Source organism: Malaclemys terrapin, chromosome 2, assembly GCF_027887155.1.
Source record: "Malaclemys terrapin pileata isolate rMalTer1 chromosome 2, rMalTer1.hap1, whole genome shotgun sequence".
Lineage (NCBI taxonomy): Eukaryota > Metazoa > Chordata > Testudines > Emydidae > Malaclemys > Malaclemys terrapin.
The window spans coordinates 276,211,724-276,235,791 of NC_071506.1; positions in this window are offsets into that span (position 1 = coordinate 276,211,724).

Consider the following 24,068-nt stretch of genomic DNA (forward strand, 5'->3'; position numbering starts at 1 on the left):
GATTGTAAAAGACAGGAGATTGACACAGGAGTTGTCTTTGACCCAACACACAGGTTATATTTACAAGTTTAAGTTGCAGATTGAGGTGGCTGCGAGTAGGGGACCAGCAATGGTAGCCCTAGGGCAAAAAGAAAACATACAAGAGCGCATAAAATAAATTCTAAAAGAAACAAAAATACAAACTAAACCAGAGTGGGTAAAAACAGCCATCAAAAGCCAAAGCTGGCTACAGCATCTGTGCTGCTCCCACTAAAAGTAACCATCACACTATCTCACCCTTCACATTTCTCAGATGAACTACCAGGGTTTGAATTCAATTTTTGTATGAAATTGGGGCAGATTTAAAAAACAGTTTAATACATTTAAAAAATATGAAAAACTTTCAGACGTTTTATTTACAGCATCATTAGTCACACTAGTCTTGCTTGTAGCGAGGCACAGAGACTAGGATCAGGACCAGCCGTGCCCCCAAAAGACCGGGCCAACTCTCCAAATTGGACCAGACCAGATCCCTCTCCAGACTGAACTCCCTGAACTGGACCAGATCCACATCCCTCCCCAGACCAACGTGGACCAGACCCGCATCCCTCCCCAGACCAAAGTGGACCAGACCCGCATCCCTCCCCAAACTGAACTCCCGAAACAGGACCAGACCCACATCCCTCCCAGACCTAACTGGACCAGACTTGCATCCCTCCTCAGACCGAACTGGACCAGACCCACATGCCTCCTCAGACCAAACTGGACCAGATCCCCAAGCCCCTGAGACCAAACCCCCCAGACTGGCCCAGATCCCCTTCCAGCCTGAACCGGATCAGACTCCTCTATGAACTGATCCTTCTCGACCTGAACCTCCCCATTGCCTACCAGAAGAAGGCTCCTCCTATTCCCAAACCAGACCCCCCCCCGAATCCCCCCAGACCACTCTCAGGCCCCCCATTCTAGAGCCACCCCTGCTGTCGATCTGCCCCTGTTCTCCTCCAAACCAAACCGGGCCAGGCTACACCTGGCTGCAGCTTGGCCGGGTGCAGCTCCCCACCAGGTCTGGAGCACAGGTGGGTGAGGGGAGCTCAGGGGTAGGAGGCTCAAGTCACCCCCAGGGGTGCTGGTGGGGCTATGGGGCAGGGGGTGCTTGGGTAAGTCCAGTTTCCCCTTGGGGTGCTGGTGGGGGGATGGGCAATGGTGCTTCATCTGATCTGTGAGGCTGAGGGGGGTTACCTGGTGCAATGAGCACCCACTGCTTGGGGTGCCCGTGTGCCGGGCACCGCTGCCGCCTCCTGCCCAGAATGGTCCAGGATCCTCACGCTCCCTGGCCTCCGCCTTCGAATAATGGCAGGTGCACGGGGCGGGGGAGCTGTGTGCACAGCACCCTCCCACCAGCACTGCCCCAGGCCCGGCAGGGGCCTGAGAGCCCAGGGATGAGATGGGGGCTGCACAATCTGCGTGCGGGCACCACGGGGGAGCCCAGCTGTCCGCATGGCAGCCAGAAACCCCTGACCCGGGCTTGCCGAGCCTCCCTGCCCGCTCGCTCCGCCAAGTGGTACCAGCAGCTGTCTGGAGGTGGGGCCAGATGCTGCCTTCCGCTTGCTGCCCTCTGCGTGAGGGGCAGACAGCTGCTGCCCTCGGCACGCACCTGACCTGGAATGATGGGGCCTTTCCCGACTGTGGGCCCAGTGCCAGGGAGCCACTGGCACCATTATAAACCCGGTATTCTGTGGGATACAGATATTATAAGCAGTGGTGCAAGTAAAAATCATTTCTTGCCGGTACTGCACTCATGGGAGGGACACAAGGGGGGCCACGTGACCTCCCCACGTGACCCTCCATGTGTCTCCTCCCCACCCCGCCCCAGCCCGGGGCCAGCACACTCTCCCCGTCCCCTCCGACACTCCCCGTTACCTGTCTAAACTTTGACAACTACAGATGCAGTTGTAAAATGATTCCTCTGTAAAGTGAGTCCCACCTGTACTTCCAGGTGTCACTGAGGATCCAGAAGCACCCAAAATTGAAAACTTCTTAAATGAAAGAAGGATAGGAAGGGCAATCACCCCACTTTCCCTTAACACGCTATCAGTGCTCCCTTATGTCGAAACTAGCTTCTGTCAGCTTACCATGATAAACTCACGGCTGCAAGGGAGGGGTGACTACAGGTCAATTAGGTTCAGCTGAGAAGGGGTTACCAGAGATCAGCTAGGATCAGCTGATTCCAACTAAGGGCTGCCTGAGATCTTTTTAAACCTTCCCCTGGTGGGGAATGGAGAGAGAGACTATCAGAGTCGGAGTCAAGCTACTAGTAGGCGAGTAGCAGCACGACAGTGAGCCTCTCCAGGAGGGAAGGTTGTATTCCCTCCCAGAAGGGAGAAAAACAAGCCCAAAACCCTGGCTGAGAGAAGGACGGACTGCCCCTGTGCAGCTAAGAGGGACTGTTTTACCCCAAGCCCATCTCGCCAAGACTAGAAACAGCTGAGGCTGGTGAGACCGAGAAGGTGCCTTGCCATAGCGTCTTTAACACTGGTAGTGAAGACATACCCTGCTGCCGCGGCAGCACTTTAATGTGGCTGTGTAGTCGTGGCACCAGCGCTGGGAGAGAGCTGTGTAAAACCGCCCCCACGAGGGGAGTAGCTCCCAGCACTGATGCACGGTCTACACTGCACTTTACAGCGCTGAAATTTGCATCGCTCAGGGGGGTGTTTTTTCACCCCCCTGAGCGAGGAAGTTTCAGCGCTGTAAAGTGGCAGTGTAGACAAGGCCTAAGTATTGCTCACCGCCAGGAAAGCAAAGACGCGGCGCCATCTGGGTTTGATGGAAAAGAGGCATAGAACTGTGTGTGCCACGTGCATCTTGATAGAACTACAGCCCAAATTGTTTTATTATTTTCCTCAGCATGACATACAGGAGGGGCAATCAAAATCAGCCCGGCAGAACGTGCCTGAGAACTGTCTCTGGGTAGATAAGCAATTGATCAAATTCACATTCTCTGATCTCTTGGGGCCAAATCCTGTTCCCATTGAAATCAAACGGAGTTTTGCTATTGAGTTGAATAGGAACAGGCTTTGATATTTGGAGAGGAAAGAACAAAACCACTCAAGCATTGTCCATTGCAAGGGAGAAATCAGCAATCAATGAGGCTAGAACAGTCTTTGTACCATATCCAACTCGTAAGTCCATCTGCAAAGGAACAAGGAAATATGAAGGCTCCAGATTACTTTAAAGTCCCTTGGTGAGAATGCTCCCATCAGTATATGTTCATAGTCCAGAGGCTGGAGCAGGAAACAAAAACACTGTTTAAACACCTTCCGTCCCTCCCACCCTTCCTCTCTTGAGGACTCCTGACCAACTTAACAGCACAATATATATAGTAACAAACTTAAACAAAGCCTTTGTTTAAGTTTGTTAGCATATGTATTCTGTTGTTAAACCCATATAAAAAATGAATACCCTCCCTAGCCATGTTCTGCTCCTTTAAGGGTGGGGGTAGCCTCCCCAAGTCTTTCCAGTACCCCGTATCCGCTAAAAACCTCTTGCCAGTACTGCGTACTGGAGCATACCACCCTATGTGCACTCCTGATTATAAGTGAGATTAGTGCATGCAAGCATGTGAGAAAGTCCAAACCCTAACCACATTATTATGAACTTAATATCTATTTTAACAATGCTACCACACAGGTGAGCCAGACTGGTTTCCAGTTCTGCCTTTGTCAGTGTTCACTGAGATGTAGGGGCCTTGGCATGAGCTGGCACCTGGTCTGCCAGCACCACAGTCTGCACTAAGATTTTACATTGAGATGGCAACCTTGATGTAAAAAAGTACACTATTTCATGCAGTAAAGACACGACCTTACCGTGAATAGAGTCTGCAAAAATCAAGGGCCAGCCCGGACTCTGGGCCATGTTTTGCAATGGACAGCACCCTCTTAGGAGATTAAAGATCATTATTTAGTCTCCCAGCATGTAATGTCTTAGTGGCCAAGGCCCTGAGGGTGTAGCAGACTCTAACTAATGACTCTTCCAGCCAGATCCTGCCTGTTTTGTAGCAAAGTAACAAAAAAATCCTTTATTTAAGGGGGGAAGGGAACAACCAAAAACCAACCACTCATAACGAGCCACATAAAATCGGATTAAATGTGTCCAATGCACAATACGCAGGTAAAATCAAGCTCCCGGCATCGAGCATTACCAGCCAAGGAGATTGCTAAGGGAACCCTTATGTAATCGTCTTAATTTGCATGCCCTGAAAACTGGCAGCATTCCAAGCAGCCTCAGGCTGATACTCACATCTCATACCAGCAATTTCCCCCCCTACATCATAATCCAAAAAGCTCGATTGATAAAATGGCCATAGAAAAAGGCCTGTTCTTGCAAGGTGCTGAGTGCCTCCTGAGAGGAGCTTATTCATAGGTTCTGAGGCCAGAAGGGCCCACTGTGAAGTGATCATCTAGTCTGAACTCCTGGATAACACAGGCCAGAGAACTTCCCTGAATTCATTCCTGTTTGAAGCAGAGCAGATCTTTTAGAAAAACATCCGGTCTTGACTGAAAAATTGCCAGTGATGGAGAATCCACCATGACCCTTGGTAAATTGTCCCAACGGTTAATTACCTTCACTGTTAAAAATTGACACCTTATTTCCTGTCTGAATTTGTCTAGTTTCAATTGCCAGCCATTGGATCGTGTTATAAATTTGTCTCCTTGACTGAAGAGCCCATTATCAAATATATATTCCCCTGGTACATGTTTATAGACTGTGATCCAGTCAACCCTTAACCTTCTCTTTGTCACAGTTAAGCTCCTTGATCCTACCTCTATAATGCACATTTCTCCTCAACTTCACTGACACTGACGCAACTGAACCAAGGTCCAAATGCCCTATAATGCCTATGTGAGCAAATGGGTCTCCAAGAAATGCTGCCCAATAAAAAACTCTGACATTGATATTTTTCTTTAAAGGAAACAAACCAACCCCTAAAATGTTTAAGTCCCAATGTTCAAAAAATGGCCTCAAATTTGGGATGTGTCTCTTTTTGGGTGTCCAGCTTGAGTCCCCCAGGACCCGATTCTGAAGATGCTCAACACCTACAACTCCAGTTGAAGTCAAGGGGAGCTGCGGGTGCTCAGCTGCTTAAAGATGGGTGCTAAAATATGGAAGCACCCAAAACCAGAGGCTGAACATAAGGCCCTTGTCGTACTTTTAGGGCTAGTTTGACAGCCGTGAAGGTAGAATTTCTTGATATATCCAGGCAATGAAAGCACAAGCATCTTCACATCCCCCTACCAGTGTGTCTCAGCTCCAACCTGAAGGAAGCAGCTTTGTGCCCGAGAGAGCGGTTCATCCTGTGTAATCATCCAGGCCTAGGAGGGGGATAGCTCAGTGGTTTGAGCATTGGCCTACTAAACCCAGAATTGTGAGCTCAATCCTTGAGGGGGTCCATTTAGAGAGAGGCAAAAAAAACCAACAACAAACAAACAGAAGTTGGGGATTGGTCCTGCTTTGAGCAGGGGGTTGGACTAGATGACTTCTTGAGATCCCTTCCAACCCTGACATTCTAGGTCCTGACACTGATAAGGCTGCTAACTATAGTGGTGATTCTGTTGTGTGGACAATTGTCCACTACAAACTGGATCAAGACCAACTCTTCACAGAGGCTGCCACTCAGCCATAAGAAGGTAGCAATTTTTGTTCACCTGAGATCCAGCCTAGGTTCAAACCAATGACCACATGTAGAGAGGCTTTAGTACGGAAACCCCTCCTCCCTCAAGCCACTAAGGCTTAATGTGATGGGATAGAAACACCTTCAAATACTGATTAAGGTAAATGAAGGGAACACAAATTGACCTGTGGAACTCACAACCACAAAATATCACTGAGATCAAGATCTTGGTGAGATCCAATAAAGTCTAGACATTTATATGAATAATAAAAGCATCCACAATTACATTTAAATAGGGAAACTTTTATAAGGGATATAAACCATGCTTCAGGGTACAAGCCAACTGCTAACTACAAGTGGGTCAGAAAGAAAGTTCCTCCTTGGGCACATTATTCCATAATCGTCCACTACAGTGTTTCTTGCACCTTTCCCTGACACATCTGGTACTGGCCAGTTCCAGAGAGAGTAGACAGTGACTAGATAGATGGGCCCTTGATCTAATCTGGTATGGGGATTCCTATGCAACAGCAAACACAACAGGTGAAATCCTGCCTCCACTGAAGTAAATGGCAAAACTCCCATTGACTTCAATGGGGCCTGGATTTCACCCTATAGTATTTATCGTACTCTGCAGGGCATAGAAGGTGGAGTTCATTGCTCCTCTCATGCTTTGCTGGATACCTATAATCTCCTGATGATCACTCCATAGTAATATCACTATTGGCGTGACATGCATTTTAATAAGTGAACATCATTTTACAGCATCTGCATATCAATTGCTGTGGGCTATGGAGTTTTCCCGGCTGGCCAAGTCTTTATTTCTTTGTTACAGAATCAATGACTGAGTTTAATTTGGAAATCAAAAGCCTTTTACAATGAAGCTGGAGGACACTTGCCCAAGTGTCTTGAGCAGAGGCTGTTTCATCCCGTGGGCTCCTTAAATGGTACAGAACTGACCATATAGACTAGCATTGGTATGATCCTATGGGAGGACATGGCACACCCAGGGATGAGTTTGGCATTTCTGAAGGGCTTGCGGGGGAGGGTGGTTAATAGGCACTAATTACAGCAGTAATTGAAAAGCCTGTTTTCCAAATCCTGGAATTACCATGGCAATTTTTAATCTCCTTGGGAAACTGAGAAAATGGACTATGTGTAAATGATGGTCTGAAAATCGCATCCTCGCCGCAGTTCAAAGTTAAGGTGGTGTAGCGACGCTGAAAGCTTCAAGCTTTCTCATTCGAAACCAGATAGTTTGATAAGGTTTATCCATGTGAATATGACAGTTCAGCTGAGAGCCCAACAGCCATATACCCACTGAGAGTCCAACATACTTCTCTCTCCTTAGGCCTCTCCTCAGAAAAGTGCTTTCATATTAAGTATTGTTACTCCTTTAAATAAATACAAATCAGGGGCTATGGAGCATGGGAAGGATTTACCCCCGACCCTCCTCTTCACCACAAGGTGCCCCTGTCCCTCCTGGCCTATCAGCCCTACACCCTCACCCTCCACATTTTAGTGAGTGATGTTGTGGCCTAGTGCATAGGATCACAGTGCCGCTCAGATTTGGCCTGGCCAAAAAGGACAGAAAAAAAGTTGGAAAGCAGAGGAGAGAGAGGACAGAAACACTTGCCTCTCTCTGAGTTGGGTCTTTTCCCTTCTGTTGTTTGTTTGTTTCCCCCTTATTCTAAGTGGTTCTTGCCTCAGATCGTAGAGCCATGAAAATATAAGGGGAGTCTTTGCCTGTTCTGCCTACCCACAAGCAGTCTGTCTAGCAAACCCAGCACTAAACTAAGCCCAGCTTCATAAACCAAATGTGTAGTATCAGCCTTTCTTATTTGGGATGCAACCATAGGAGCCCTGATCCTGCAAAGTTCTGAGCACCCTTCACTCCATATAAAGCCAACTATCAGTAATTGTAGCAACCTGCCTGGTGTAAGAAGGGGCCCCGGTTTACAGGAGGTAGGAGTTTGGAGGAGGCAACAGGGAGTTAGTCTGTGTGCAGATGGCTGGAATGTTAGCTGCAGTTACAGCATCTCCATAAATAGTTCTCTTAATAAAGAGCCAGTTTGGTTTCACAGGCAGAGTCCTCTGATGTTATTTATTACCCAGCATGCAGTAGATCAAGCATGGTGGCAATAATGAAGACTTCAGCTGGAGTTGTGGGTGCACATACTCTCAGGATCAGGATCTTTGGCTGTGTCACAGTGGAAAAGGCTGACACAATGCATTTGGTCTGAAGTCATTATTGACTTTATTTGAAGTTGAAGGGTATTTAGTACCTTTCAGGACTGGGCCAAAAGGTGTCAGAATAGGGAAACTGGAAATGTTGTAGGGAACTTCACACACCCCATTCCAACATGTATATACGCTTTATAACCTCAGTACTAAGACTTCACATTCCCAGTGACAGCAACTGGCAGGAATAAAGCTGCAAAGAAATGCGAGCCCATAGTATGAGAGGGAGGTAAATTTGGGGTTAAAACGGATGAGGTGCAGTAGAACGATATGGTAGAGAAGTCAATATGCACTCTGTAATTATAATGGGCTTTACAAAGAAAAGCAGCTAGGCAAGAAGAGGATTCCAGGTGGGTGTTTACTCTTTATTAATGCAACCTACTATCCTGGTTGACGTTTACATTTGGCACAACCGCCACCCGTTTCCTCTCTCTCTCTCTCTCTGCACTTGACAGATAGTTCGCTGGAAGCAGCGGAGCAGCTTGCAAAGCAAGACACAGGTGGAAAACTTCCTAGGGGAAGCAACAATTTTATTGGAGTGTTTTACACCAGGCCTACAATAAATTACTATCCACATCCTCATTTCATCTGTCTCTGGCATGCATTCTCCAATGCTAATCAGAATTAGCCCAGAGCTCCAGCAGCTCCTCCAGCCAGATGTCTCCTAGGATCCATTGTGAATAGATTAAAAAATAACTAAATCTGTGATTAAACTTGGCCCCTTCTTCACTAAATAGGAAATAAGAATTGAACATTAGCAATAAATGAATATTTTTTCCACACAATGTGCCTTCTTGCATGATTCTTTGCCTTGAGAATTAATTAGCACTTACTGAGCACTATGCGCTGAGTTAACTTTACCTGAAGTTTGCCAGGTGAAATTAACTTCATCGCCAATCAATGTACATGCAGTGCCACACTTTGGCACAATGGGCTGTCATAGAATATCAGGGTTGGAAGGGACCTCAGGAGGTCATCTAGTCCAACCCCCTGCTCAAAGCAGGACTAATCCCCACCTAAATCATCCCAGCCAGGGCTTTGTCAAGCCCTGTTTCTGTTCAGAAGGTGGAGCATGTAGATTATTGATAGAGATGGGTCTTGTTATAGGCGCAGTGGGTAGCATTGCTTTATTAGGATGAAATTTTCCATCTCAGGGGTCTGCCTTGGGTGGAATGTTTTCGGAATCTTTCAGACAAAACAATGTCTCTGTTTCTGAGAACGAGGCTAGGGGGAAAATGTGTTGTTATGTCCATGTTCAAAAATGCTGGCAACTTTTTCTTTTGAGAAGATCGGGCATGCTCATACTTTGGAGCAGGGACTTGAATTTTAGCAAGGTGGGGTGGCCTTGAGCCATCCCTTGGAAAAACATGCTCTCATTTGACCAAGTTATAAAAAAAAAAAATTACAGTTCACACATGCTCAGTAGAGACTTCTTGGCATTGAGCAGCTAAATTCCCAGAAGATTCTGTCTGAACGGAGAATGTTCCAGCTTGAGACGGAGCAGTTGTTTCCTGTAACTGTAGCTCTGGGCTGCTGCAAGCCAGGCTGGGTCTGGGTCTGGGTCTCGGTACCTGAACTGAGAGCAGGGAACCTGTCGCTCCTGTGCTTTCAATACCTCCCCTGCTGGGTCCAGTCAGCATGAGGAGGGAAGCTGCCCAGTTTGAAAGAAGAAGGGACAACAGCCAAAGGTGGGTAGGGGGAGTAGGTTGGGACAAGGTGCCAGGTGGTGAGGGATGGTGGCTCAGGCTGGGGGTGGGGAGGGAAACTGTAACTGGGAGTGGGGATGAGGGGAGATTAGGACTGTCTGGGCAAGAAGATTGGGACTGGGAGCTGGTGGTGGAGGAAAGATGGGTTGGTAGACAGTGTGGGGGGGATACTGAAATTGAAAGATGGGGACAGGGGAGTGGCTGAGCAAGGAGACAGAGACTGGGAGGCAGTGGGATGGGGGGAAGGAGATTACAGAGGAGAGAAGAGAGATCTGATGGGGAGCCAGGGTCTAGAGGGAGAACAGGGACTGGTTGGGTTAAGGAGTTGGGGAAGGGGACACTAAGATTGGATGAAGAGTCTGGGGAGGGAGATTGGCCTGGGGAGTCAGTGGAGATTGGGAACATGGGCGAGGATAGGGTGGGGTGACTGGAGGCCAGGATGGGGGAGAGAGAGAGTGTGCAGATGAAGAGCTGGTATGGGGGGAACTTGGACTGGCTGAGCAAGGAGACTGGAGCAAAGGAGCTGGCATGTGGGGTGGTGGGGAGTTGGGGATGGCTCGGCAGGGATATTGGGACTGGGGGAGACTGGGACTGGGATGGGGAGTCTGAAGAGGAGAGACTAGGACTTCCTGAGAAAGGAGACTGGGACTGGGATGAGAAGCCAGAGAAGGGGAGACTAGGCCTGGGTAGGCAAGGAGAATGGGGCTGGGACAAAGAACCAGGGATCATAGAATCATAGGATTAGAAGGGTCCTCAAGAGTCTTCTAGACTAACTCCCTGCCAAAGTGCAGGATGTGTTGTGTCTAAACCATCCAAGACAGATGGCTGAGGAAGACAAGGAAGACACCGGACTGGGACAGGCTGGAAGGGATGGGGCAGAAGGGATCACACTTGTGGGGAATGGGTGGAAGAATCTGTGCCCAATAGAGAACAGTCCCCTCCTGAGCCTGGAATGGAACCCAGGTTACCGTAGTCTCACCGTTCCTCTGCTCTCAGCAAATCTCTGTGAAATCTGGTGGCAAAATGTCCATCCCCCTTTAGCGCTGGTCCACATAGCAGATAACAACCTAACATTGCTATTAATTATTCCATTAGCTCCAGTGACAGAGGTCTGTGGGGCAGATCTGAAGTTTCCAACTCTGATGATGAACAATGTTGGGGGGTCAATACGATGCCACGTGATGGAATTTTTGATTTGTCCATTTGTTTTTTAAAAACCTAGGAAATTACACATCCACAAAAACTCTGTAAAAGAACATTATTTAGGTTGCAAAATCAAGTACTCAGATGGAGCAACCTTATTCATATGCACTATGATACAGTCTTTCATTACACAATCACATTTTTTTCCCACCAGTCCCATGCCTCATTCAGTGCACAGGATGGACCCGCTCTGCTCCATGTAGTGCAGGAGACTGTTGTCTGTAGGATCCCTACCTCATTTGTTACGGAAATTGGACATTGTGCAGTTAATAAGGCAGGGGATTGCAGGAAGAAAAGGGAGGTCTCCTAGATAAGTCAGTTGAATGTTGCCCTGGAGAGGTGGATTCTATCCCAGCCTCTGCCACAGAGTTCCTGTGTGTTGCTTGTAAAGTCATTTAAACCAATTTTTTCACAGATGCCATCATTTTCTGGGTGCCCATCTTGAAACCCTGGGGTCTGATCTGCAGAAGTGCTGAGCACTGAGCACTGCAGCTGAAGTGAAGGGGAGCTGGGCCTTGAACATACATTACTATTTAATGCAAAGTGCTCTGAAAAAATCAGGTCCTACATGCCTCAAATCAGTCACCCAAAATTAATGGAAACTGTTGACCTTCATCTCCGTGCCTCAGTTTCCCATCTACGAAATCAGGATAACAGCCTCCCCCCACACACACACACAAAGACATGGATGCTGTGAAGATAAATTCATTAATATTTTGGAGCACTCAGATACTGCAGTGACAAGTGCTATGGAAAAGTCCATAAGGAAATTAATAATTCTGTCTTCAGCGCACGGTTTGAATAGTGTGCAGCAAATAAGGCCTGGGGCCACACATTGAACAATGAGCAGAAAACAAAATATTGACTAGCTGCTCATTTTGTGAGCACTGTCCATATGGTGCACTGAATGAGATGGATGCAGCGGAAGTATGTGCCCATGTAATTAAAGACTACATCCAGGCTAGGTGATAGTGCTGGTGAAAAGGATCGGGGGGTTACAGTGGATCACAAATTGAATATCAGTTGACAATGTGATGCCACTCCGAAAAAGGCTAAGGGAGACCTGATAACAGTCTTCAAATACGTTAAGGGCCGTTATAAAGAGGACAGTGATCAATTGTTCTCGGTGTCCACTGAAGGTAGGACAAGAAGTCATGGGTTTAATCTGCAGCACGAGAGATTTAGGTTAGAAATTAGGAAAAACTTGCTAAGGATAGTTAAGCTCTGGAACAGGCTTCCAAGGAAGGTTGTGGAATCCCCGTCATGAGAGGTTTTTAAGAACAGGTTGTACAAACACCTGTCAGCAATGGTCTAGATTTACTTGGTCCTGCCACAGTGCAGGGGACTGGACTTGATGACCTCTCAAGGTCTCTTCCAGGCCTACATTTCTGTGATTCTATAATGCACACACAGAAAGGGGGCCAAATGAAGGTTGCACAGGCAACCTGAATTCTGGATTAATGAATTTTTGAGTGCTTCACTTTGCATTCTTAATCATGTTATTTTAATGTAGGGTGTTTTGTGTGTAAATATTAAGATTACCATAGTGCTCCAAATGCTGTAGGCACCTTTCAAACACAGAGGTGCCAGACTGGGGAAACAATCAAATAAAAATAATAATAATAGGAGGACACAGTCCCTACCTCAGAGTGTATAATCTAAAAGACAAAGATAGATGAAGAGTGAGGGAAAATAGGTACAATAGCTAGGCAAAATGCTCAGCCTGATAGAATCATAGAATATCAGGGTTGGAAGGGACCACAGGAGGTCATCTAGTCCAACCCACTGCTCAAAGCAGGACCAATTCCCAATAGACACTCCTCTTACTACTATTTATCATTAATTATTATTATTATGGCAGCATTTAAAATATTTACATAGCAAGCACTTTAGTGCAGGGACTAGGTGTTTGTCTTCTCTGAAGCACCTTGAATACTCAGAGGCAATAAAAATAAATGAATAGTCATAGCTATGACTAACAACAGTTGTTCTCCCTGAGCAGGAGGCCAAGTATTGTTGGGTCCGTGGGCCAAATGTAGAGGTGGAGTGTAAGATGATGCCAATCAGACTCTTCAAGCACTATGACATGCTCCATTTAAGTGGACCAAGATTTCTGTTCAAAAATGTATTAGTTGCCATCCTACAGATGAAAAGCCATAAACTACCTTTTGTGTCCATTGTCTTTCCCAGCCACAAATTCCCTATTACCTATCAATCAGACATTACGGTTGTTTGCTTGTATAACGAATTACATGTGCTAAGTCTCAAGTATCTATGTTGAGTCAGAAGGTATAGTTTGTAAGTCTAATCAAACCTAACATTTCCACAAATAGTTAATATGGAATTCCTGGAAAGATGCTCTTCCCTCCGATAGATTCATTACTTAATTGACAAACATATAGTTAATTAAATCTACTGTCTCAGAAGAGTATCCGTGGACTGGAAAGACAAACAACTCACTGATTTGGCACTGCGACAACAGCCAGGGGATATTAATGACACCAAATCCACAAAGGGATTAGTCAGTCAAATAAAAATAGAAACAAAGTTAGTGCTTTATATGAAAAGACAAAGAAGGTTAACAGCAACTTGGCTAGGGCAATTCAGAGAGAGAGAGAGAAGAAAATTAAAGCACGTTCAGTAGAAATGGGTGAATAGTCCTAAAAGACTAATTAGTTCTCATGTTTCTGTTTGCAAGTTGACTGTGACCAGGTTGTGATTACTTATTGTTCAAAATAACTCATCAAAAACCTTCCCGCAAATAATGCTTGATCTGTAGATTGTTCATGAGCAGCTTATGGCAAAACTGGGCTCCTAGGCATGTCAGTAATACAAATCAATAATAAATAATAATATTGGACATTCAAAATTCAAGCCATTTTGATTGGCCACATAGTTCTCATGGTATGCTTCTGTGCCCTGACTGGAGAAGGATAACTCTCAGAATGAATCAGGTGTTTGGTGCAAATAGGCTCATGTACAAATCTAAAATCAGAGGTTACCAGTGACTTCCTTTCTATGAATATTTACAAGACCGTTCTGCAATATTCACACAAAATGTGCTATTTCTAAAGCCATTCCTGCCAGTGATCTCATCTGAGCCTACACGGACTCTTTTCCGTCTCCCCTTGCCATTCCCTGATATTTCACTGGTAACCAGTGATTTCACATGCGTCTGACGAAGCGGGTATTCACCCACGAAAGCTTATGCTCCAATACATCTGTTAGTCTATAAGGTGCCACAGGACTCTTTGTCGCTTTTTAGTTATTTCTTGGTTGATCCCAGTGGTTACCACACTGAGGCATGTTTGGTGATGGTTTTGCAATGGATGTAGCCACTAGATTGTAACTGTATATGGATGTGGTGCAGTCTGCTTGACTCTGTCCAGCACTTGCTTTGCACATCCCCTTAGTTACACTTTTCAGGAGGATGAATGTTTGCCCATTTGGTTCAGTTTCACGTGTGCAGTTTTCCTCCCAGTGGGCTTGGGAAAGATAAAAAGAAGGTACAAGTTATTGGGCCAAAATTTTCTGCCCCCATCACAGGGGAAGACTTAGCTCTCAATCAAACCAGAGCTTAGAAGTCAGCTGGTGGTTAAGTACAGTCACAGCTCGGGCTATGTCTACACTACATCCGGGATCAACGCTCGGAGATCGATCCTCCGGTGATCGATTTAGCGGGTCTAATGAAGACCTGCCAAATCAACTGCAGATCGCTCTCCAGTCGACCCCTGTACTCTACCCCTGATGAGAAGAGTAAGATAAGTCGACGGGAGAGTTTCTCCCATCTACCCCCGGCGGTGCAAACCCCACTATAACTCGACCTAAGGTATGTCGACTCCAGCTATGTTTTTTGTAGATGTGTTTCTAAGAACTCTGCCTGATGGGAGAGAGAGCAGCCATCTTTGTCTCAGAGTTACTGGAGCCTGCTGAAGGGAGACATACACTGTGCTCTCTTATAGGTATTATATTTGGGTTTTGTTTTCTTTTCTTTTGGCTGTTGTTTTTGTTCAGCTAATACAAAAGGCTGCTGGTGGGAATTCAATAGAAAGCCAGCACTGTTTTGGTGGCTGAGGAGAAAGGTTTAGAGAAGAGTGAATGAACCAGGGAAAGAGCATTTGACAGCTTGTTCTTTTTAAAAGCTCTTAGATGATACTGGATAATGGGAGGCCAAATTCTGCTGTCAGTTACACAATATAAATTCAGAGTATGGCCATTTACTTCAGTGGAGTTAGACCAGATTTACACCAGGTAGCTGATTTCATCCATTGTGCAGAGAGCTCAGAATATCACCAGGCACTTTTCTTTTTTTGTAGATTTGTTTCTAGATCTATTTTATTTGCTGCTGTTAGTTGATTAATTATAAGGACTCGGATAAGATTCTAGTCCAGATGTAGTCACTGGGGAAGCTGTAGCACAGATAACAAAGAGTTCTGCCAGCAAATCTATAAATGCAAGAGGAGTTAACTCTGTTCTCATGCAGCCAAAAAGGGAATTTACATACCCAATCTACCCCAGTCCTATACTGTGAACTTTGTATTGGCCATTTAGGGAAACTTCTGGGCACCGGGAAATCTAGGATAATGGTAATCAGATGGCTTCATTAAGAGATTCACAGAGGCACTACGCTATCTGGGATGGCGTAAGTACGGATGGTATGAGGACAGCGTTACTCAATGACACTGAACTGCAATGATTCTGAAAGCACACAGTACACAAGAGGCCTTCAGAGCAAACTGATCAGAGAGCAGACCTACAGTCCTCTCTTGAGTAGCCAGTGGAACAGCACAGCATTGAAGGAAATAGGGCTGGTGATCTAATGTAGAGTCTCTTGATGCTTATGACTTGTACTTTGTCAGGCACAGCCAGAGACAGGGAGAAAAAAAAACCCTGCTGATTGAAGCCTACACCTGTTCTCCTGACGCCAAGAACATTATGCACATTTGTCTGGCTGGGTGTTAATAACAGTGCAGGACCCTGTTGTGTTAGTAGTGGCCCTGTTCCTTTGGATGATTCACTGTTTTTAAGCAGCTATGTCAATAATGTGCATCCTGAAGACCAGACAGTCTCCTGATAATGGGGTGATTCAACTGCCTTCTTGCTGAAAGGTCACCTAGGGCCAGATTTTCCAAGTTATTTATGCCCCTAACATGCAGATAGGCAGCTAATGGAATCTTCAAAAGTGTCTAAGTAGGCCCCTAACTCCCAGTGACGTCAATTGGCTTGAATGGTTGTTAGGTGCCTAACCCTGCTTAGGCGCTGCTGAAAATGATATGGGACACCTACCTGCATCATTAGGTGACAAAATACTTTGGAAAATCTGGCCACTGGAACTTTTCAGCATGATTCTAGGTATTTTAGTTTGATAAGTCAGTGCCATTTTGAGAAACATGGACACACAATAACATAGATCTGGATTTCAGTCAGATGCCCTAGTGTCTGATCTCTGTTTTAGTCACTTACCTCTATGGAAAGTGGTTGTAGACCATTACCAGATCACAACTGTGGTAGTGTTTTTACACTCACATTGCACTGGTGTCAAGGACTAGGGATTCTAACCCATCATCTGAAAGATGCTTCAGGAGTAGCTAAGAAGTTGAGGCCACTGTAGTGCAAAAACACTTTCTTTTCAGGCATTGGAAGATCAGTGTCCCACCGAGATAGAGAGAATGATTATATTTCTTGGCAGATATGGCTACATATAGGGCTAACTGTAATATTAAAGAGAGATGTTTGAGGCAATATCAAATACTTGTGGAATGAAAAGTCAACTGAACTTTGCTGCTTTGGAACTTTTTGATTATATAAATTAAACTATGACTATTGTAGTGATTTTCTACAAATATTCATCCTGATTTCTAATTAAACTCTGGTTCACGATCACACCGCCATGACATTTGCTTTGACCAAATATTCCAGTGAGTTTATTGTCTGGAACATTTACCAAAACTGAACATCTTCATTGAACATTAAAGAATATTTGCTGAAAGCACATTTTTAATTTGCAAACACAGTCTTGACATCAGAAACCTAATTCTAATAGTTATTCTCATCCATTCAAGGAACAGAAATATACCACATGACCTATGCATCCAATGATAGCTATCTTAAAATTCTGAATTTCAACTATTACAAACTCATAAGAAACAGAAAGTACAGACAATCACTCTCAGATTGTTGTTATTCAACAAAAAATGAAGTTATCAAATTCATTTGAAAAAATCGTGGATGAATCTCAAAAAACAGAGTAATTTTGTTAAGTTATTTGTTATGAATTACTTGACAGCTTTATAAATATAATTCATACCATAAGGATAATAAATACAGTGAAACGTCCAACAGGCAACCCTGTGTCTTAAACAATCATTTTAAAGTTTCCCCAAGTTTTCCAGTATAATTTTGTTTGCACTATTTTGGTTAGATAGATAACCTCAACAGAGGGTGAAGTCAGAGTGCTGGGGTCTTACTGGATTCATTACTGCTGCATGACATCCCCACTAGTACAGTGGTTAGAAATGTCTTCCTTCTATAGCTAGCCAGAAGACTGCAGCTCTTCTTCTCTATTACAGGCCCGCTCACGGTGATCCATGCCTTTTTCTCTTCTAGACTAGACCACCACAACGCATTCTACCAGGGAAATGATCATGGAAGCTACCAGTTATTTATCACCTCACAAGGGCGACAAACATGTCGCTGCTCCAAATTCTTTACTGGTTCCCAATCCAAGAGTTCGATCCAACGTCCGGAAAGTCCATGGAAAGACATGCATTGACTTCAGTGGGAGCTGGATCAGGCTTTCATGCTGGATCATCTGCTTCAAGGAGTTTCTCCTGATCTTCAAAGCACTCAGTGGCTTCAGACATACTCTTTCAATAGCAACATTTCCCTAAGTCCCTACCACAGCTACGATCAATGGGACATTTTGGTCAGGTCCTCCAAGTGAAAATAGCTGGGGCTGGGAACAAAAGGTTCCTGGTGGAAGGGCTCCAGGCAGCGTTTAGATAGCAGGGTGAGCCTCACTTTTAGGACACATTGCAAGGCCACTTTGCGCAGGTCTTCTCCAGTTGCAGAATGACCAGGAACATCCTCCTGGAAGACACCCCTCATGCACTCAACATGCTGAGGAGACCAGATAAATCCGGGGATGGAGTTTGGGGCCTCTAGGGACAGAACTTATGAGAATCTCATTTTTCTACATGGCACCTAGCCACTGCATTGCTACATTAGATGCTTCCTTTTCTGAGTGTGGAATCCAGTGTTGCTCTGCATAAGGGCTGTTTTGCTGAGATTGTATCCTTAGGAGGGTGCGCCCTTAGCAACGGCTGCAGCTATAATTTACATTCTCTTGCATGATCTCATTTTTTCATAGAAATAGAAGCTTCACAAAAATAGGCAGAGGAGCGAAAGCTGAGTGAGCTGTATGGCTCGTGGCCTCGGTTGCACTTCAGTTTATTCAGCTTTGGGAGATGTTACTGGCTCCCCCAATGTGCCCTGTGTTAAGAATCAAGAATCTCTTTGAAGCCAGTAGTCTTTCACATCAGCAAAACTTTGTTAAAGTTGTACACTTTGTAGCCTGATCTATAGATTACGAATAAAAATTCCCACTTATCCCTTTGAGGGTTGACACGTTCTTGTCCCAAGATCAGGCGCAGTATTATTAAAATTATTGTATAGTTGGGAACCCCAATGTGCACCGGGGCAACACTCACACTAGAGGAACTCTTTTATATTTACAAATAAATAATTTATTAATACATTTAGCAAAGTCTCACACACTTACTCAGTAAGGTCGATAGAGATAATGCAGAAAGTACATCTGAACACCCACACCATCCCTTGCAGAACCACCTGAAATGCTAGCCATTATCTTCCTCATCACCATCACCTTCCTCATCTTCACCAGTGGCCATCATCCTGGCCCCTCCCAAGGGCTACATCTCTCTCTCTCCTACTGCCCTGGGATGCCACTTTTATAATATGTTACGCTGACATTACCATGTCTAACACATATTCAATAGGGGTTTCTCCCTTCTTTCTTATTAGTAGTTCCTCCCTTTGCCAATGTTAAGGTGTCTTTCCTCCACCAGTTAGTATATTGACAATTTCACCCCATAATCATATTTCAATTCATTGCCATGACTCTCTTGTGGGTGGATGTTCCATCCAAAACCTTCCAGAAGCTGGTGTCTGTTCATGTTCTGTTGTTGGCTGATGTCATTGTGGACAAAATTCCCCCCTACACTCTACTTCCAGTTCCCCAAAACATATGATTTACTGAGTTTATCTATGCCAAAGTTCGTAGGCCTCAAGCCTCATGCTAACTGCTGAAGCCAGAGACTTACAGGATACAAGCCTGTAGTTTCCTTTCATTACTGCTGAATATAATAAAGCAGAATATAATAGAGATAAGCTGGCCCACTGGGCTACCTCTTTAAGGGTAAGGATAAGATAATCTTCATAGCCCTCCATGGGAGATGAAATCTTGCTGCAGATGATGCTATGTTGCTGAATGCGCTACCATGTCTATCTCAGAGAGACTGGTAAAGAAAAAAGAAAGAAGACCAGGGACACCTCCAACAGCCCTGACAGGCGAAACTGGAAGGGACTACAAAACTAGGCCCCTGGCCAGCAAAGTAAACTATACCATTGCAGCTGCTTTCTGCACAGAAACGTCTCCAGCTAACAAACAAATTCAGCCTTTGTCCAAACATAATAATTATTTATGATATAGTAAAATATTAATGGGAATACGGAATACATGGACCAGCTCCCTCGGCTGTAGCTCGATTGATTCTGATGGAGCTGTGCCGGTTTTCACAAACTGCGGATCTGACCTAATGACTGAATTTGTCATCACTACAGCATGTCAAAGTTCTTGACCAGAAAATACCCTGTCCTATCAGAAAGAACAAACTAACAGATACAACTCTATATACAGTAAGCTTTAAATTACAGGGGAATCCATACTGCTGGAGGGCAGCAAATATGTTTGGCTAATTGGATATTCAGATATCTGGGAATCAACAGACCAAAGAAACGCACTGATGGTTCCTTAGACAAGGAGGTTTGTATCGTGGGAGGTCAGATAACTGAAATTATACTTGATCTCTATGTCAAAAGGAGGTTGCAGGGGCTGCTGTTGAAGACTGCAACTCCATAGCTTAATGAATAGAGTATCACAAGCAGTCAACTCTGATTCCATTTGCTGCTCAGATTTAGCCTGTTGAATGCCCCACTCACATGCCTTGTGTCTCAGATTGCATTGCCTCCTTATGTTTTGGGCAAGGGTAAGGTTTAGGCTTTATAACAATGTTGATAACAAAATGTGCAGATCCAGGGGGGAAAGGGCAGAGAGGCCATTTGTATTCGGTACCAGAGCATACAGGCAAACAGTTTCCTAGAGTGCAAACAGCTACAAGCAAGGTGCATCACTGCCATGCTTGGATATTCCAGGGGAAACACAGAAACAGATGAAAGCCATGAGCCAGCCAGTCCCTTGGGGGCAGAACACATTGAAGTCCTGCAGTCTGTTCTTTGCAATCTGCTAACCTGCTAATCCCAAATGCCTGGCTGAGCAGCCAGCACCTAGATAAAAAATGGGATGACGCAGACCTGGACACGGAGAATACACACCATGCTGGGGAACAGCATTCATTGGTTTGCTCTGTGGCAGCCTTGATAACGGGTCTGTCTGCTCATCCCACAAGCACCTTCGCTCACACTTCCTTCTATGCAGCCCTTGATGCATGGAACAGCCCCGCCAAAGTAATCCCTAAAGCCACTACCCTGTCTTGCTTTGTGTTGTTCCCCAGTGTCAGAAACATGCGCTTGCAAGGTTTTCTGAGAATCTCTCGCTTGGTGCTTCAAGGACGATGGATCTATTATGTGCTTCTCTTCTAAGGCTCTCTGAGTCTAAAAATAAAAGATAGGCGATAAACAAGAAAGGTTAAACAGACCTGGGGAATGTTGAGCATAAATTCTGTCTCAAAGTAGAAATGATCACATCCGATATGGAAGCCAAATGCAAACATCTTAATGGAACCAAATAGAGTGTGGTGGAGATCATTTCTATCCAAGAATATTAAAGGAATTAGCACATGAAATTGCAAGCCCAACACCAAGGATTTTTAATGAATATGTAAACTCGGAGGCTGTGCCCCATGACTGAAGAATTGCTCGTATAGTACCTATAATTAAGAAAGAAAAAAAAAAGTGATCCTGGAAACTAGAGGCCTGTTAGTTTGACCTTAGTTGTATCAAATTTTAAAAGGGAGAGTAGACATAGAGGTAAGTGGTAATTGGGCTAAATACACAAAGTTTTACAAAAGGTAGATCATGCCAGACCAAATGGATCTCTTTCTTTGAGAAGATAATTGATTTTCTAGACAAAGGAAATGCAGTAGAGCTAATCTATCTGGATTTCAGTAAGCATGTGATACAGTTCCAGATGGGAAATGATTAGTTAAATTGGAGAGGATGCGGATTAATGTGAGAATCAAAAGGTGCATAAAGAACAGATTAAACTAGAATGGGTCATACTGAACAGTGAACTGTCAGGCGTGAGGGGGGCTACTAGTGAACTTCCTCACGGATCAGTCTTGGGCAGATCTTATTTAACATTTTCATTAATGATCATGCCGACATCCAATATCATATAAGAAGATTTGGAGAACCTTGAAAACTGGAGTAATAGAAATGGAATGAAATTTAATAACTTGAAGTGAAAGGTCATGTACTTAGGGACTAACAAATTGTTGTGTTATAAACTGAGGATTTACCAGTTGGAATTGACAGAGAAGAAGACCAACCTGGATATATTGGTTGATCACAGGATGATTATGAGCCAACAGTGTTATGCAGCCCTGAAAAAGGCTAGTGCAATCCTCAGAGGCATTAGGCAAAATATTTCCTGTAGCGATAGGCCAGTGTTATTACCATTGCACAAGGGAACTAGTGAGACCTCATCTGGAATACTGTGAGCAGTTCTGGTCTCCCACGTTTAAGAAAGATGAATTCAAACTGGAACAGGTGCTGAGATGGGCTACTAGGATGATCAGAGGAATTGAGAACCTGGTTTATGAGAAGAGATTTAAGGAGCTTGGCTTGTTTAGTCTAACAAAATGAAGGTTGAGGGGAAATTTGATTGCTTTCTATAAATACAAGGGAGGGAAAGGAGTTATTTTAGTTAAGGGGCAAAGTTGGCACAAGAACGAATGTATATAAACTGGCCATCAACAAGTTTAGGCTTGCAATTAGATGAAGATTTCTAATCATAAAAGAAGTGAAGCTCTGGAACAATCTTCCAAGGGGAGTAGTGTGGGTAAAAAAATCTAACTTGTTTCAAGACTGGGCTTGATATGTTTATGGAGGGGATGGTGTGATGAGGTTGCCTATAATGGCACATGACCCATCCACGACTGCTATTAGTATATATTTTCAATGGCCAGACATGGGACACTAGATGCAGAGGGTTCTGAGTTACTACAGAGAATTCTTTCCCACGTGTCTGGCTGGTAAGTCTTGTCCACATGCTCAAGGTCTAACTGATCACCATATCTGGGGGCAGAAAGGAATTTCCCTTCAGGTCAGACAGACTGGCAGAGATCCTGGGTTTTTTTTAAACCTTCCTCTGCAGCAGCGGGGACAGATCTCTTGCTGGTTTGAACTAGAGTAAATGGTGGATTCTCTGTAATTTTGAGTATTTAAATCAAGATATGAAGATTTAAGTAACTCAGCCAGAGGTTATGGGCCTATTGCAGGAGTTGATGGGTGAGGTTCTGTGGCCTGTGATGTGCAGAAGGTCAGACTAGATGATCATGATGGCCCCTTTTGGCCTTAAAGTCCATGAGTCTATGGACTTCATTGAAAAATGAAGACATTTCTGTGTTGTGTAGAATAAGCTTGGTAAAGGCCTTGAAAAGTCAAACTTATAGTTGTTTGTCCTTGTGGTATTTGATGTTCTATCAGGGGGTCTAGAGGCAAGGAAGAGCTGAGATTGCTACAACACTGAAACTCATACAAGTAAGATTTGTCTCCACCAATGTAGTGTTATTTTGCCTTTTTCTACTCTTTCCAAAATACTTTGCTTGCTATCACTGCAGCAGCATGACTGAGGGGTGCACAGAGTGGGCCAGGTGCATCATGGGGGAGACTATATCATCAAGGTACAACTCTCCAGCTTCACCAGGCAGCTGAGAAAGGGATTCGGCTCCCCAGAGGCAGAATCCCTCTTTGAATTTCCACTTGGCTCCCTATCGTCCCAACACAGACCTATGCCTTAATGGCACAATCTAGCCACCATGATCATTTACTACCTGCTGTGGTAGCACACAGGATGTTCTAGGCACCTTCCAAATATTCCAGAATGGAGACCTGAGAAGCTCACATTTTAGGCAAGCAGGCAGAGATTAGGGGAAGGGGAGCAAGAGGCAATTTATATACATTTCAGCTCCACTCACTGAAGTCTATTAACATCCATATTAATAAACCCATCAAAGGTTTAGCCCTTCTTCAGCTGTACAACTAGTCAAATAATTTTGATATTCCCATTTCCTCCTCTCGTGTGTGACAAAGCCTATAATGAAAATAACACAGAAGGAATGAATATTCAAGACACAGGAGCTGCAGCAAGACCAGGAGATTGTCCAGAACTCCTCATTACCATTTGAAAGATTTATTAAAATCTTTGTAATCTTTAGGGATGAACCAACTGCGCCAGATAAAATAAGAACCGATGCAAGACGCCCAAAACTTGATCTAAACTAAAGGCATCTTTTAAGTGCAAAATAATATAGTTAATTTTTCCATTAATCTTTGGGCAGCTCTCTTATTATGAGTCGATTGCAGTAATGCCTGATGGTTCTGTACATACATTTAACAAGATCTAGGGCTTTGTCACAAAGAGTTTATTTACATAGGGCTGGCCAGGAAACAAGAGTACCTTTGCGGAAATTGTGAGGTTTTGAGATTTGGTTTCTTTCCTCACCAAGAAAAAGCTGAGACCTGCTGAAGTATTTTAAAGAGACCAACCCACCCCCCCACCCCAAAATAGCCAATAACCCAGCAGTTAAGACAGTCACCTGTAAGACCCAGATTCAAGTCCCTGTTCTGAAACAGATTTACACCCAGGTCTCCTACGGGCCAGCTGAGTACCCTAACCAATGGGCTATTACAGACTAATCTCTTGCTGTCATTTTGATCAGAAATTTCATCCTGGACCCTAGGGAATGTTCATCTGACCCAATATATGTCCATGACAAGTTTTGGTTTCAATG